At 35.3% G+C, this 5,869-nt stretch overlaps 1 pseudogene; it reads left to right on the forward strand.

Moving 5' to 3' along the window:
- Positions 1–4,907: 4,907 nt before the first annotated feature.
- On the forward strand, positions 4,908–5,504 carry LOC146136982 (transcription factor Adf-1-like; annotated as a pseudogene).
- Positions 5,505–5,869: the final 365 nt, after the last annotated feature.

Here is a 5,869-nt window from a genome sequence, read left to right on the forward strand (position 1 = left end):
CAGAACAATTCCCAGCACTATTGCGTGCAGTGAACACGAAATCTCCGTTGTGTGACAAGGCGACAGAATTGATGACGTAAGTAAACCTTGTTCCAACGAAATTACTTATTACTCTGGTGTTTGTTCCACCATAAGCAACAACCACGTTAAGAGGTTCTTTGTAAAGGCCAGAGATGGTTCCTGTGAATATTAAACTGCTTCCCAATGTTGGTGTGCTGGTTGATGACGTCATAGCCAAGTTGCGGGGAACTGCGTTTAAAAATCAAGCATGTCATCATAACAGGATACTTATTTGCTATTGATTATAAAGTTCTACTAATATATTTGTTTTATTTGTATGATCTTAAATTACGAATAGAATGTTTTTGGAATGGACTGGGGGACAAGGGAACAATTCAAATTTGCCCTTGCAGAATAAATGGCATACGGGATTGTGAATCTTAACTACCATCGCTGGATAAAGTATGGTATCACTTCTAAAAACGTCCATGTTACACACCAGTGTTCGCAAATTTTTTTATGCGCGACATAAATTTAATTAACACCTCGCGACTTAATTAAGACACGGAAACATAGTATAAATTATATTGATTTTTATTGAATTTGGAGTAAAACAAATATTGACCTGTGATGAACTCTAAATTTATTTGAATTCATACATGATTTATTAAAGAACGATACATGAATACCCTAAAAATATTAATGATGCAATAACAATTTAATAATAGGCGAAACCAAACAAGTTTTTCTAAAGCAATCATATATAAATTTACAACAGTCAAATCTCTGTCAAATTTACCCTTAGCGACCCCTTATATTTGCATGACGGTCTATACTTTATATTTTGTTTAGAACCGCCGTCGTATACAGAAATAATTATTCTTGCAGAGCCATCAGTTTATTACTTCCGGACAATCTTAAATCAAGCTAGTCAACAACTTTAAACTAATTGAATATGTTGTTGCTTCCAGGCACTCTTTCAATTGTACAATTGCCTTTCCGGCAAAATTTATTACAGTTTATTTTTATTAGGTTCAAAATTCGGGTCCACGTGCACACGTCGTCATCCATACTACTTATAAAAAGTGTAATAAAACAACTTTTGAGGAAACGCGCTTACTTTAATAGTTAATGTAGATCAGTGTTCGTTAGCATTTTTAAGTCGGTGAACACCTGGCAAGCGAAGCGAATGCTGTTTTTGTTTGGTATACCGGCATTTCTTTTAAATTTAGTTTTATTACAATCAAAAATAAAAAAAATATATAAAAATGTTAACAAATATACGTCCAATATTTTTGAATACGTTTTCCGTTTGTCCACGACTCACACATGCAGCCTTTCACGACCTAACGGTAAAAAAAGCACTGACCTATTTGACAAGACAGCTTCAAAAGTAAACAAACTCGGCGCAGAATAATCATTTGCGCCAAGCGCGAAAAACTTTTCGTACTTACGTAGTTAAAATAGTCTTAAAAGTATTTAAAATGGACTCGTGTTTAGTTTGTCAAAGAGGCGGCGGGCCCGATGAATTAAATTGACGGGGTTAAATTACACACCGAATGGAGGTGGAGTAAAAGCTTTTTTGCAGTAAACACATCACGCAAAGTATAAGAGGCTCTCAAATTCCAAAAGACAGTTTTAAAAGATATTTTCCTCTTTAGTTTGTTTAGTTAGACCGATCAGAGCAATTCACCTTGATATTCGCATATGTAGTAGAACGAAGCATAGCACAACGCATCTCCCCACTTCCAAGTATAAGTATAACTGCTTGGTGAGCCGGATCGTGTTCCAGTTAACACCATACAAGTTCCAGTACCAGGTCCACCACCTTTCCATCCGTTGTATCCCGGTGTGGACCAACTACTGCCTGATTTAAACAATTTAATGTAAAAGTAAATTATTTTATATTTCGTACGAATGCATGCAAACATATAGGTATGGTTTGTTGCCTGTTTTTCTAAATTTGGTTTTCTTTTGTTTTTGACAGAATTATGTCTATAAAAAAAAACATTGATCAACTCTTATCACAATAACTTTGTCAGTTTGTTAAGTCAACATAAACAAAATTGAAAGGAAAAAAAATGCCCCCATTTAAAGAGCTGTTAGCATTAGGGATCATCATACTTTTTCTGGAGAATCGTAAGGCCTGACTATCGCGGCCGGATATAACTTTTTTCATACCTGATCAGATAGTTTATATAAAACGAATGGTCTATATGTATATTTAATAAAAGTTCTCGAACTTTATGAAATTTTCGTTCAGTTTAATAGTTCTTTTATCTATGATAGTTTGCATTTGCATCTAATAACAACGCGGACAGTAAAAGGCAGGCCCAACTAACTTTTGAAGTTGGAAGTTTCTAGCGTTTAATGAATAAAAATTCTGAGTGTCATATTGGTTTAAACGTAAAGATCAATACAGACAGCGTCGGCAAAACCTTTGTTGATGTACTACGCCTACGGTATTCTGTTTGATGAACCGTCCACAAAGTAAATAAATCAACTATTTTATTCGACATACTTGCCGAAACGTCATTCTGGAATTTTTGTATGCACAACCATTACAACAAAATATATATTTCAACATAATATTTTTTAGCAGCAAGTTTCGCAGTAATTAAACTTATAGTTGTGACGAACTTAAATGACAAGTTATATGTAAAATTTCGCATACTATTAAACAAATAGCCTCACTAGTAATTAGTTTTGTTTAACATTTCGATATTTACACATTGTACGTTACAGTATTCGGTGTATGTAACCCTTAAAATACGGACTTGATTAGGTTGTTCAGACTTTGGATTTAAAACGAAACAATATTTCACGATTTTATGCAAAACTCATCATTCTTGAATAACATGCTCAACCGATAAGTAAAGTTAAACGTGCAACAATTGTGGGTTGACTTTCTTTTGGCAAGACAATTACCAGATTTTGTTGAAAAAGTTGTTCCGTCTGGCCACTTGAAGTCGTTTCCCGTACGTTCCCCACCGATGTAAGCATCTGGCACAAATATTTGTTTTAACACTTGCAATAAACAGTCTTAGACACATGTCGATGTTTGTTATATACTTACGAAAGGGACTACTTCCAGTCCACCCGTTTCCAATTTTGCTGCTTGCGAGAGTGCTGAGGTGGTTTTGTATTGCTTCGTCAGGAATACTTGCCAAGTTACCACCTCCACTAATGCAAGCTGACTTGGCGGATGGTTGATCTGCCTTGCTGCTTGAAAGCACGAAGTTCCTTCCATTGCATGTTGTAGCGTCTGACAACAAGTAAAATGCTCTTCACTTTTTTTAAACTACATAAAAGCTTTGCACAACAATAAATACCTGAAGAGAATGAGAAATGTGATACCTTTGACAAAATCCTTATAAAAATTAAAAACGAACAAACGATATCAAACACAACTAACGCAAAGGCCCAATGGCCGATATAATCCATTATTTCCAAGGGAAAATATTGGGTTAATTCAAAGCATTTGAGTTTACAATAGGAGTGCGTATTGATTGCAACAAGTAATTGTTGCCTTAAAAACAACTGATTGTCATATAGTGTAGGTTTAGCATGGGTCGTAAATTTTTCTTGTTCTCAAACCAAACTATACTCCTATATTGGCTTTATTGCAATATGTTTTGACTGCATGGAATTTGCAACTGAGATGACTGGATATTTGACAAAATAACAGATAAATCTTTGTTTAACACTTAAAAAAATATTACTAACCTGTTTTGTCGATACCAACGGCAATTACCAATATCAACGATAAGATAAACATTACGTAAAACACAAGGAAACTGTTTGACGAGAAAGGCTCTATAGTTTAAGCGCTGCTATCCTTGCTGATCCAAAACAAACTAACTTTATGAATAAAGGTTGTATGTAGGCCAAGCATGCCAGCAGGCGAATAACTAAATATGTACGTATAAGAAAGAGGCGTTTAAAATCCTACAGTGTTTCTAAGTGACTGATATGACTAACGCAAAACCTACCAAGAACTGGGTACAGATGTACATAGGTTTGCCACAGTATTTATGAGATAACTACCCCTCTTACGATTTTAATATCAGCAACTTATTACATACTACCTTATCAAACCAAAAATGCAGATACACCGTAGGTCAAAAGACTGATGTTTCACCATTGTTTTGGGTGTTTCTGCACAAATGGTTAAGGGACATACCCGCCACAGTAAGGTGGCCTACATACCTATCGTCCTATAGAAAATCATTATGCCAACCTGATTGCTAAAAGATGATATCTATAGCATTAACAGTGGTTGTAGAACTGTTGGTCGTCAAAGTTTTCTAAAAGGTGAAAAATTATTAAAAAACAAATTTACAGACAAACGTTAATGGAAATATATAACTTCCCGAAAAACTTTTCACAGCGCGTCGTATGAGAAACACAAAATCTTATGACGGCCAGGCCAAAATAGGTAGTCAAATGCACACAATATGACGCCATATACGGACGCTACGAAAATTTAAGCAAGATTCACACCAGACGCGGTTGGCGGCAAGTGGCGCGTTTTTGCGTTCGACGGCAAGCGACGGGGTATTCACACCAGACGGCGTCATGGCGTGACGGCATGATTTTTTCGCTTGAAACGGCTGACGGCAAAGTTAAATCAGATTTAACTTTTCCGTCAGCCGCACTACTTGCAGACTGAAGAGCTGTGTGCAGAACCTTGTTGCAACGGGACAATTTCGTAGTTTTAAGTTAGTTTGCTTGAGGATAGAAGGTCTATGTAATATTTATTTATGGTAAGGGTACAGTTTGTCTTTCCCTAATATTTTTTTTTGAAAAACTGTCGCAAAAAGAATAAAAGACACGATGAAAGGTGCAATAATGTTGGTTTGATTTAATTATTTTGGTGTTGTGTTGTAGTGTAGACTTAAAAAACAATGGAATTCAATGAAATGCTGATACAATTGGTGCAGGATTCTCCCTGTATATATGATTCTGGTAGCGGCCAGTACAAGGATCAAAAGCGGAAAGAAAATGTGTGGAAACATATTGCCCAACAAACTGGCCAGACAAGACTTGATACCCGGTAAATTATTTTGATCATGACACGATTATCAATGTTGCAGTTGAAACTTGCATGAAGCGCTGGAAGAGTTTGAGAGACCGCTTTGCTAAAGAAAAGAGGAAGAATGAAAATGCACAAAAAAGTGGTGCTGCTGCTGCAAATTTAAAGGGTGGGAGCACTATGAGGCTCTTAAATTTTTGCAAGAGCATTTGAGGCATGAAGTGTGAGTGATTTTTAAAATTAATAGAAATTTTTTAAATGTGCTCTGTTAACAACTGTGGTTTCTCATAGGACTGTGGGAAACTCTCCCCAAACCTCCAGTCCAAATTATTGATTTCACACAAGATGAAGCTATACCAGAACATGGTATTTTTATATTTGTTTGGTTTCAATTAATTCAACTTAACATATACTAATGTATAGTGTCTTGCACTTTTTGTATGCTTATGTGCACTTTTGTACAGTCTAGTTGTTTTCAATTTCATATACTCCTGGTGTTTTGTTACCTCTTTGTATTTTCTCTTTTCTATCCTGTATCAAACATTTTTGTGCAATGTATAGTGCCTTGTATTTTTATATGCTTTTTAATATTCCAAGTGTTAATTGTGTGTACTCATGGTGTTCTGTTACCTCATTATATTTTTTGTTCTATATTATTAGCCAATGTTTATGCTGTTTCTGGCTTATCAAACATGAAAATGTGCAAAAGCTTTGTTTGCTTTATTGAATATGTACAAAAACAAATTTAACAAAACTGTGAATGAAAAGAACGAGGTTCATATGTAGCAAAGGTAATGCAGATCCTTACTGGGCTTTAATAACAAATTTTTCACA

The sequence above is a fragment of the Ascidiella aspersa genome, chromosome 8 (genome assembly GCF_963924565.1).
Source record: "Ascidiella aspersa chromosome 8, kaAscAspe10.2, whole genome shotgun sequence".
Taxonomy (NCBI): Eukaryota; Metazoa; Chordata; class Ascidiacea; order Phlebobranchia; family Ascidiidae; genus Ascidiella; species Ascidiella aspersa.